The following is a 12,427-nucleotide window of genomic DNA, read 5'->3' as shown; positions in this document are numbered from 1 at the left end:
ATCTGATTTTTTTTTTTAGTTCTTTATATATTCTAGATATTAGTCCTTTGAGCAATAGCCAGTCAAAATTTTTTCCCATTCTGTAGGTTGTCCTTTGCTCTGTTGGTAGTTTCTTTTGATATGCAAAAGCTTTTTAATATGAGGTGATCTTTGTTGATTCTTTGTAGTATTTCCTGTGTGATCAAGGTTTTGCTCATGAAATCTTTGCCTACATCTACATCTTCAAGAGTTTTATCCTATTCTCTCTTCAAACAATTAAGTGTTTCTGGTTTAATAGATCTTTGATCCATTTCACTTTAAGTTTATTGCATAGTGAGAGATACAGGTCTAGTTTTAGTCTTTGGCATATGGAAAGCCAGTTTTCCCAGCACCATTTATTAAAGAGGCTGTCTTTCTTCCAGTGAAAGTGTTTGCCCCCTTTGTGAAAGATAACTGAGTGTGCTTGGAGTTGTTTCTCATATTATCTTCTGTTTCATTGATCTTCAGGCCTGTTTTCATACCAGTACCATGCTATTTTTAGCATAGTTACTTTGTAGAATACTTTCAACTTGAGGATTGTGATGTCCCCTCCCTTGCCTTTGTTGCCCAGAATTACTCTTGCTGTTCTAGTTCTCTTCTGGTTCCACACCAATTTTAGGACTGTTTTCTCTAGTTCTGTGAGGTGTGCTATCAGTATTTTGATTGGGGTTGCATTAGACTTGTGTAACAGGAGGTCTGATGGTGCTTGAAGTTTCAGTGGCAGGTGGAGAGGCTGTTTGGCAGACCCCATCGGTGAATCCCAGTGAAGGTCCTTAGGATTATGGATCAAGTCTCCACATCATCTGCACACAGTGACTTTTGCTTTGAGAGGTAGCTGTTGGCCTGTTACTGGACCCAGGTGGAAATTGTATGCTTGACCATGTGCCAGCAAAGTATCACATGGCTTGAGCCTCCTTTCGTGACTTGGTGCTATCTCAACCACTAAGCCATAAAATTGGACAAGCATAGCAACAGTCCATCAACTGAACAGAAGCAGTGCTACCGTCACTGGACTTACAGAATGTTCTATCCACCTTCGTGGTTTTCCTCATAGCACTGCCTCAGACTAAGGAACTCCCTTTGTTACCCGAGGTTAACGTCCGTAGTGTTTATTGATATCCCTGCAAAACAGGAGACAAATAATTTTGGTGGGAAAGAAAAAGGCTTATTTAAAACTATCTCCAAAGGAGACAAGGAGATCTTTGCGTCAAATCTTTGTCTCACCATTTCAGTTGTGCAAGGGCTTTTATTACAAGGAAAGGGGTGTGAGAGGAATATAATGAGACTGCAGACAAGGAAATTTCCACGCTGTTTCACCTCCCAGCTATTCTTGGCTCTCTCAGTCGCCTATTGAAATGAAAGGGGAACTCCGTCTGCTGGGGCCAATGTCTGAATAATGTTTTCAAACAGATTACACTATTTCTCTGGCAGAGGCTGTTATTTCTCTGTCCATTCATCCTGGCTTAGGAGAAGAGGGGGTGGCAGTTTATACTCTCAGCATGAGGAATTTGCATAAGAACCCTATCTCTGTTTTAAAAAATCCTACTTTTTAAAGATCTATTTTACTCTCTTGGCCATAACGTCACAATCAAAGACGTGCAGCAATGGGCTTGTGCTTGTGGAACTCACTGGTTTCATCATGACCCCCTACTGCTCTGAAAGAGCCGGCTTGATAAAATGGTGAAATGGCCTTTTGAAGATGCAGTGACTGTGCCAGTTGGATGTTAGTACCTTGCAGGTCTGAGCCAAGCTTTTCCAAAAGTATCGGTGCTCAATAGATGGTATTATTTCCCCACAGCAAAAACTAACACACCCAAGAATCAAGGGGTAAAAATGGGAATGGTATCACTCCCCATTATCCTTAGTGACTCACTAGCAAAATTTTTGCTCTCTGATCCCACAACTTCATAGGCTTCTGGTTACAAGAGGAGAAATAATTTTACCTGACGGAAAACAATGAGCTGGAAATCAAGATTTTCCCCTAGGCTCCTCATCCCTGAGTCAATAGTTATAATGTTGGTGGTGATGATTGTTCAGATTGCTAAGGGGAAATTTGACTGCTCCTCCACAGTGGAAGTGCGGACGGGTATGTCTGGAGTGTGGAATGTCTGTTAGGTGTCTCTTGGTATCACTGTGCCTTGTTATTAAGATCATCAGGAAACTCAGGTCAATCAGGAATACAGGTGTGGATCTCCTTTTCAGGTAAAGAACCAGGACCCACTAAAGTGCTTCATGAAAGCAGAGGGAAAACAGAATGGTTAGTAGAAGAACATGGTTATAAATACCAGCCATGACCATATGGTCAATTACAGAGACAAGGACTGCAATAGTCATGAGTATTTATTTCCTATTTTGTTAAGAATACATCTGTGCACATATACGTACATTAAGCTGATGTCTTTGATTTCTTTCTCTCATTTCTTCATCATGTAGCATAACATTGATTTTATAACTACTTAAGTATCGTTAAATTTATATTGTAACATTCAAGTTATGGGAAGTCAGAAGAGTAAGCGTCACTCAAAAAAACCTTCTGGATGTATATTGCAAACATGTACTAAAAAAATTTTAAATTTTTTTAAACTTCTGGGAAAGGTATTCGTGCATATTTTGTTGTATACAAGGTAGTTAAACCATGTGAAGAATTATGATCTTGTCTTTATTTAGTGATTAACTATTATTTAAGGAAATGTGTTGGGTTTAGGCTGACAAGTGTGGGCTTGTAATGGTCAAACTTCCTTGTCACTGATTGGATTGTGAGACAAGCAAAGCAGTTATTTTTTTTTTAACAGAATACTCATTTTAATAAAACATCGTACAATCATTAAGAGCAATTGTAAAAGATCACACAGCAAAGGGACCGGGGATTTAGCTCAGCATTTTGGTGGCCTGCCTTGCAAGCGCAAGGACCTGAGCTCGATCCCCCGTACCAAAAAAAAAAAAAGATCACACAGCATGACAAACTATATTCACAATGTTTTTAATCTGAAAGGTGAACATTTTAAATGATCTCATTTTATTTGTAATTTTATTTTAATGTAATACAAGTAGATATTGAGAAGAAAATATAAAAGCCATTTATGAAAAGTAATTTTTCATAACAAAAATAGAGAATAAAAATGGTAAATACACTATCATAATGTTAAAAGAATATATTTTCATTTTCTAATCTATCTCTCATTTCCTAATAATAGTACATTTTTTTGCATAAAAGATTTTAGTTATTAACATAGTATATCATAGTCAGTATAATTTTGAACAATTTCTTCCTATTTCACAATATCTGTTGTACTTTTTGGTCCCTATTTACACTTTCAGTTTCTCAGACTAGAGAAACAATGTGATATTTGCACACGTTTATTTCACCACACTATTGGTGATTTCTTTTGCTGCGCAAAAGCTTTTTTAATAAGATGAAATCCCTGTTGTTGTTTCTTTGTAGTATTTCCCATAGGGTCTGAGTTTTGTTCATGAAGTCTTTGCCTACTCCTGTGTCCTCAAATGTTCTTTGTATTCTCTATTCCAGCAGATTTAGTGTTTGTTTTAATATTTAGATCTTTGATCCATTTTTATTTTAGTTTAGTGCATAGTGAGAGACATGGGTCTAGTTTTAGTCTTTGGCATGTAGAAAGCCAGTTTTTCTAGCACCTTTTATTAAAGAGGCTGTCTTTCTTCTAGTGAAGGTGTTTGACCCCTTTGTCAAAGATAAGATGGCTGAGTGTGTTTCAGGTTCTTTCTGCCTAATCTATTCCATTGATCTTTAGGTCTGTGTTTTTGCCAGTACCATGCTATTTTTATCACAGTAGCTCTGTAGTATAATTTCAAACTAGGGACTGTGATACCTCCAGCCTTGCTTTTGTTGCCCAAAATTGTTTTTGCTCTTGTAGGTCTTTTCTGATTCCAAATGCATTTTAGGAATGACTTCTCTAGCTCTGTGATGTATGCTAATGGTATTTTGACTGGGATTGCATTAAATCTGTATAACAGTTTTGGGAGTATGGTCATTTTCACTATGTTTTTTTTCTTCCTACCCATGAGCAAGGGATATCTTTCCATTTTCTGATATCTTCTTTGATTTTTTTCAAAGTACTGTAATTTTCAATATAAAGATTTTTTACTCCCTTTGTGAGATTGAGTCCTAAGTCTTTCATTTTTTGATGCTATTGTAAAAGGTGTCATTCCTCTAATTTCTCTCTCAGTGACTTGGTTATTTGTGTACAGGAATGCTGTTCATTTTTGAGTGTTCACTTTGTGTCTAGCTATGCTACTGAATTTGGTTATTAAATCTAGAAGCCTTTTGGTGGAGTTTTTTGGGGTCTTCTATAAAAGTATCATATCATCCACAAATAATAGTAATTTAACTTCTTCCTTTTCTATTATTCCTTTTATTTCTTTCTGTAGTCTAATTGTTCTGGCTAATGTTGCCAGAACTGTATTGAATAGAAGTGGTGATAGTAGTCTTGTTCCTGATTTTAAAGTGAAAGCTTTCAGGTTTTGACCATTTAGTATGATGTTGGCTTGTAGATGACCTTGGTCTCAGGTCCCTGTTTGGGGCGCCAGTTGTAGATGAGCCTGGTCCAAGCCTCACGCTGGGAAACAACCTGTTGCTGACTCTCCAAGCCGGCCTTGCTCTGGGAGGTAAACCCACTACTTTGTTCCTCCCTGACCTGGGGGCAAATGAGGATGAACGACGAAAAGACATCAGTTTAACATGCAAGCAGCCAGGGGGCTCATACCTCTAGCAGGCAGAAGGACCCCACGCCTTTGGCTACTTTGCTTTCATTCACAAACACGTTGGCACAAGCAATCAAAGTAACACAAGATTCATCTGGTTTCCAGTATCATTCATACATTCTCTGGTAAATAACCTCATTTGGTAAATAACTTCATCTGTCTTAATGTTTCCCTAATATAAAATCATCCTTGAGTGCAGCCTTTCTCCTTTGTGCTCACAGAGGAGTCCAATTAGGCCTTAATTCTCCTTTGTTCCTCAACATTGGCTGTTGGTTTGTCATAGATGGCTTTTGTCAGATTGAGATAAAAACCATCTATTCCAATTTTCTGTAGTTTTTTTGTATGTCATAAATGGGTGTTGGACTTTGTCAAATGCTTTCTGCGCATCTATAGAGGTGATCATGTGATTTAGTCTTTGGCTCTGTTGATATATTATATTTATTGAGTTGTGTATGTTTAACCATCCCTGCATCCCTGGGATGAATCCTGTTTGGTCATGGTGTATAATATCTTTGATGATTTGCTGCATTCTGTTTGCCAGTATCTTATTGAGGATTATTGTATTTATGTTCATTAGAGAGATTGGCCTGCAGTTCTCTTTTTTGGCTGGGTTTTTCTTTAGTTTTGGTATCAGGGTAACACTTCCAAGAATGACTTCCAGGGAATATTGCTTCCCTTTCAATTTCTTTGAAGAGCTTGAGAAGTAATAGCATTAGATCTCCTCTAAATTTCTTGTAGAATTCAGCAGTAAAATCTTCAGGACCTGAGCTTTTCTTGTTGGTCAGTTTTTAATTACACTTTAAATTTCATTGAATGATATTGGGTTATTTAGAATGTTTGTATCTCCTTGATTCAGCTTTGGTAATTTATGTGTACCTAGGAAATTTATGTGTATCTAGGAATTTTTCCATTTCTTCTGTACTTTTCACCTTATTACAGTACACATTCTTGAAGTATGTCTTAATGATCTTTTGGATTTCTATAGGATCCACTATGAGTTTACCCTTTTCATTCCTAATTGCATGAATTAGTCTTTTATTTCCTTTTCTGATAGCAGTGACTAAGATTTTACCAATTTTATTTAATTTTTCAAAGAACCAACTCTAATTCACTGATACTTTCTATCATTTTCTAGTTGTATTATTTTCTGCTCTGATCTTTATAATTTCCTCCTTCATATGGAGCCTTGGGTTTGACTTGTTCTTTTTCTAGATGTCTGAAGTTCCACATTAAGTTTTTATTTGAACTCAGTCTGTTTTTTTGATCTGAGAATTTACTGCTATAAATTTTCCTCTTAGGACTGTTATCATTGCATCTCATCAGTTCCAGTATGTTGTATTGGCTTTATCATTTAATTGCAGATACCATTTAATTTCTTCTTTTTTTTCTTTTTATTGAGTTTATTGGTACATTTTTAGGTATACAGTACAGTTACATTCATTATTGGGATCTTGTACCTTTACATGACAGGTCTTGGTTCTCATTTTTTTTCCCTTGTCTCTGTTAATTTCTTCTTTAATTTCATCTGCGCCCATTGGTTGTTCCAGAGGGCGTTATTTAATTTTTATGTGTTTATGCAGTTTTTGTGGTTTCTTTAGCCACTGATTTCCAATTTCATTGCACTATGGTCAGATAATACCAAGAACCATATACACCCAGAAAACATCTCTGAGAAATAGACATTTCCTCAGGAAACATCATAGTAGTGATAAAGCTATCTGCCATAAGAAATTTATAAGCATCAACATAGAAAATAAAATAAAAAATTACAAGACACAGAAGCAAAATGCAATCCTAGGACAAGTTAGAAGATAAGATAGAGGAAATCAGAAGTCACCCACCTGAATGTTATGAAAGGATAGAAGCAGAAGTAAGAAAACAGATGCATGAGGTTATAGAGAAAATAATCTCTCAGGTAAAAAAAGTGTTGATCAAAATGAAACACATGCTCAGTGAATCTAGAGTAGATACAGACTAAAAAATACACAAAAGAGTTTAGGAAAGTGATGGAAACCATGAATGCTCAACAGAGGAAAGAAAGAAATTCATGAAACAGATTCAAACAGACATACAGGAGATTAAAAATTCCACTGAAAGTATACACAACAGATTGAACAAAGCTGAGGACAGAATTTCTTACCTAGAAGACAGGAATGCAGTTAACAGCCATGAAAAGAAATATATCCTTAAAATAGCAAGGGACCATGAAAAATCAATCCAACAATTGCAAGATGATGCAAAGAAGAACAAAATAAAATTGATAGGCGTCAATGAGAAAGTTGGAGATAGTGAAAATGCCATAAAAAGTCTGTTCAAGGAAGTAATGGCAGGAAACTTCCCAAACATGTAAAAAGAATTTGACACACAAACAAGTGAGACCTACAGAACTCCAATTAGCCATGACTAAAATACACCAAGGCATATAATTATCAAGATCCCAGAAATTCATCACAAGAACAGAATATTAAAAGCTACTAGAGAATAGGAAAAAAAATGACCTATAAAGTAAAGCTGATCAGAATTACAACAGATTGAGGGAGGAGAGAAAGGGAGAGGGAAGGAGGAGTTGTGGTCAGAGTGAAGAGTCTCAGATGGACAGGAGGAGCTGCTGTGGGGTCTACTACAAAGGAGGGTGGACCACAGCCAACAGTAACATCTATATGTTTCCAAATGAGCATCTGTTTCACACATCTCCTTGTATTTTTGGTGCATATTGATGAGAAGCAACATTATGAATGTGGATGTCCTACTCATGGGGGGTTAGCCATGCAGGAGGAAGCTGCATCCCCCGTGGTGAGAAGCTTCTCCCTTTTCCCTGTTGGCAGTCCTGTGTTTGAGGGCTTCCACCAAGAAGCTGCTGAGATGTTGCTGGAAGGATAGCAAACCCAGGTGAAAAGAGTCAGTGTGCTGCCTGTTCTGTGGACTGGGAAATTGTGCTGCTACCCTGGCCACCATGTAGAAGCCTGGATGTGGCCGCACTCTGAGGAGACCAGAAATATGCAGAGGCCTCACTGAGCCTCAGTCCACTGAGTTCATAGTGGGAGCCACCCCAGTCTGGTTCCAGACAGGTGTGTGATGGTGTTTCCACATCATCCCAGTTCCAGCTATGGAGTGTGCTGGCCTGAAGTCAGCACAGCTGAGCACTGAGGACCAGGGTTTGCATCAGGCTGAGTGGACCTGGTCCAAGTCTCTGAGTCACAGAAGTAAGATCCTGTGGCCTCCCCATCTTCTCCTTTGTTATCCATGACACAGTTGGCCCCAGTCAAAGAGAGTCTGCTTCCAAGACTTTTCTCAAACTCAGCCTGTCTTTTCCCACGCACCATCAGCACTGTAGAGCAGATTTATTCATGGCAAAGATGTTGGAGACACTCAGGGCCAGGATATTGGTGCAGACACTGGGGTCACCAATGCTGAGGGCTTCTTCAGATGAGAACAAGAGAAGGAAAAAGGATTGAAGAACATGGAGACTCCCTAGGAGATTAAATGAGGCAGCCTTTGTTTCAGTGATAACACGTGGGACAGCACTGCTGTGTGGCCAGCACAGTCAGCAGAGCTTCAGCATAGTGACACACATGATCCTCTGAGAGTGCTCTGTGCCCAATGCTGCTCTTCCTCTTCCTGCTGCCAGGATCACTGGGATTTTATGTACCAGGAGCATGAATGATGGAGGGACGAAGTGAAGTACCAGATTTCCACAGCCAGAACAGGGCAGAACTGGGATTTGAGTCTGGAGCTCTTGAGCTCTCAGTCATACTGTCATCTACTGAAGAAGACAGACTGGGGCACTGCAACAGGAAAGACAGTGGTGGCACCACAGTGGCTGTGTAAGTAACTTTCCAGGTTCTGGCAGGACACTTGAGATTCATCAGCAGAAGTTTCCATCCAGGGTCACTGTGGACTTGGAGCAGGACAGCACATCATGGCAGGAATGTTAGAGGAGGAAACCCCTCATCTCATAGCAGTTGAGAAGCAGAAAGACAGGAAGAAGCCAGGTCCCCTTATCCCTGTCAAGCCACACCTCCTGTGACCTCACTTCACTTCCTCTGGCTCAGCCCTACCTCCTGAAGGCTCTACCTCCTCCCAGGGCCACTGCTGTCTGGGCTACGCTTTCACCTATGAGCCTAAGGGGCATCTCAGACACAAGACTGAGGAAGATGGAGGAGCATCAGGAGGGGAACCCACCTGACTTGTGTCCTGCTGCCCTAAGGAGGCTGCCCTGGAGACAAGGAGGGCCAGGCACCTTGGAGCACCCAGACTACACTGTCTCCTCAGAGGGTGCAGGAGAATGTGGGGACCAGGTGAGGGTGGGGCTTGTCCAGCACAGCCATGACTTTATCCCACAGTCCTCCATTGTAAGGGGCTTCTTCATGTCTTCCCTGCTCACCTCTTGGCAGGCCTGTGTGTGAGGGCTTCCATCAAGAAGCCGCCAAGATGTCACTGCAAGGATGGTGAGCCCAGGCGAAGAGAGGCACTGCTGTGAGCTCTGTTAACTGGGACACTGTTCTGCTGCTCTGGCCACCACGTAGAAGCCTGGATGCGGCCATGCTGTGAGAAGCCCAGGAATATAGAGGGCTGGCTGAGTCTTTGTCCACTGAGTCCATGATGGGAGCCGCTTCCTCCCGGTTACCAGACAGGTGTGTGATGGCAACCACATATGGTCCCAGCCCCAGCTATCAAGCATCCTCCTCACTCTAGAAACTTCTGTGGTTCCTGCAGCATTCTTTGGGCCCTTCCCTGTCCATGGCAAGGAAGTTACCTTCTCTGCTGCCACTGTGTGGTAATGAGGAGGAACAGCAGGAACAAGGATGGGCTGGGTCTCAGCTCCTTGGGAAAGAAAACTTGCTGCTTTCACTGGGGCTTCTGGTCTCTTGGGAGTTTGAATATGGAGAGGCGGGAGGAGCCCCAGAAAGAGATTTCTGATAAGGTCAATGAGCTGGGGTAGGGCGAGAACTGAACCCACAGCTTCCCTCTGTTTCTCCAGATCTCTGCTCCTGGCCCAGGTGCGCAGACCTGCTCTGGTCTGTCCACACTTCCATCTTCACACCATTCCTCTGACTTTAGAGAATTTGTACCAGTACGTGATATAATCTTGATTCTTCTTGTTTTCCCCAATCCCCTCCCCATCCGTCCCTTCAATCCCACTTCCCCTTATTTATAAACAAACTGTTTCCATTTTCACCCTGTTTAAAAAAGGGAAACACCACAGGCTTCTCAACACAAGCCTTTAAGTCAAGGAGAGCGTTGAGTGAAGTATTTCAGGTTCTGAGAGAAACAACCTCCAACCCACATTGATGTATCCTGCAAAACTATCTTTCAAATTCAGTGGAGAAATAAGATGCTTCCATGACAAAGAACTGAATAAATTCATGACCACTAAACCCACTCTACAAACTGCCATGATGGATATTTTAGAAAAAGATAATAAACCACAAGTCTAATAATACCAAGAGAAAGAAGCCATCAGGCAGGCAAGCAGTTAAACAGAGGGGAAAGACAGGGAACCAACAGCAGGAAAATAATATGACAAGGATAAGCCATTGCATTTCAGTTATCACTATCAGTGTAAATGGTTTCAACTCACCAATCAAGAGAAACAGACTAGCAGAATGGGTCAAGAAATAAGATCCCACAATTTACTGCATACAGGAAATACATTTAACTCAAAAAGAAATTCACAGACTGAAGTCAAAGAATGGAAAATAATACTGCATGTGTTAGGAACCCAAAAAAAGCAGGGGTAGCTATACTATTTGCAGACAAAGTGGATTTCAAGCCAAGACTGATTAAGAGAGACAAAGGTCACTACATCCATATAAAGGGAACAATCCAAGAGGAAGAGATAACAATCACATATATATGTGTATAACTATGTAAAACAAATACTAATGTACATGAAAAACCAAATAAGCACTAATAAAATTATAATGAGGAACCTCAACACCCCACTGTCATAAATAGATCAACTAGACCAAAATATCAACAAAGAAATATCAGAACTGAACCAAACTGGTGAACAAATGGAGTTAGTGGGTATCTACAGAGTGTTCCACCTTACAGCATCAGAATACACATTCTTCTCAGCTCCACATGGGACATTCTCCAAAACAGACCACGTGTTAGCCCAAAGAACATGCTTAAGTATAGGCAAAGAAATTCAAATTGTCACATAGACAATTAATTATGAAAGCACACTTCTGGGTGCATCTGTGAGTGTGTTTGCAGAGACCATTGGCATGTGGGTCAACAAAATGAGCAGGGAGACTGACCCTCAATGTGAGCAGCACCATCCCATAGGCTGGGGCCCCGGATGAAGCAAAAATGGAAAAAGGAGGAAGCCAGCCATATCTAGTAGGCTCCATTCTTTTTGACCAGATGTGCTTTTCTGCCAGCATCATCCATAGACATCAGACACCAGTTTCTGCATAATTTGAATTTGGACTCATATCAGGGACCCTCTGGGAAGCTTCTAGACTTTCAGCTTTGGGCTGCATAATTCATCCCTCTTATTCAGATCTATTTGTTTTGCTCCTCTGGAGAACCCTGAGTACTACAGGCTATGAGAGATCTGCTCTAAGAAGTCAATTCTCAAGAAGGAACATATATTAGATAGGTCACTTGAGAAACTGCAAGTGTGTGTGCATACATAGAGGCACATGTATCTGTAGATTTATTATAGGAATTAACTCTTGTGAATATGGAGACTGAGAAGTCTCACGATCTGCTCCCCACAGGTGGGGAAGCAGGTAACCCAGTGACAATTCAATTCAAGCCCCAAGAATCAGAACAGCTGATGTCCCAGGGCGGAAGAGGGATATCACTGCTCAGTGAATTCACACTTCTTCTTCTTCTTGTTCAGCCTGAGCACTTAGATTGGGTGAGGCCCTCCCACACTGATAAAGGCAATCTTCTTCCTCAGGCCACCGATTCAAATGCTAATCTCTTCTGGAGATATAATGCATTATCAGATATCTAGGCATCCCTTGGTGTAGCTAAGCTGATATATAAAATAAGCCATAGTGAGACATTTAAGCAGAGCCTTGAAAGATGGAAAGAAATTAATCAGGCTAAGAGTGAGGAGCTTCTATTTGAGAGGGGATCATTGCAGGTGAAAGAAGCCAGTCTGTCCTAAGTGAGCAGAAGCCACTCTCCAGTGTGGATGGAGAGCAGTACCAAGAGGCCTGGTGAGTAATGAGCTTGTGAGATGACAAGGACTGGATACTGTATGGCTTGTGAATCATGTCAGTGATGTGGACCACAGAGCATCCCATTTACAGACTGCGAATCCTGCAGAAAGAGGCAAGAATGATAGGCAAAGTGCTTCTGAAAAAAGATGGGGTATTTACTGAGACCATTTATAAATTTAGACATTCACCATATATTTTGATCAGCTCATACGTGTATATGAGGAGAAAAAGTATTTTCATTTCCTTTGGCTCAGAATTCTGCGAGAAGGAAGCTAAACTTAGATTTGGAGGCTATACTAAAATGACCAGGGTTCTTGCATTTTGGAAAGATTTTTTTCTTCCACAATAGTTCTATTTTAATCCTGTCATGCTAACCCAGAGAATTATTGAGTTGGATATATTTAATTTGCTCAAATTATTCTCCCTCTTATACTTTGGAAAGCCAGTGTTTACTCTATGCTTTTTTTTTTTTTTTTTTTTTTTTTTTTTTT

Source organism: Fukomys damarensis, unplaced genomic scaffold, assembly GCF_012274545.1.
Source record: "Fukomys damarensis isolate Sample0158 unplaced genomic scaffold, DMR_v1.0_HiC HiC_scaffold_19, whole genome shotgun sequence".
Lineage (NCBI taxonomy): Eukaryota > Metazoa > Chordata > Mammalia > Rodentia > Bathyergidae > Fukomys > Fukomys damarensis.
This window is presented reverse-complemented; position numbering follows the sequence as displayed.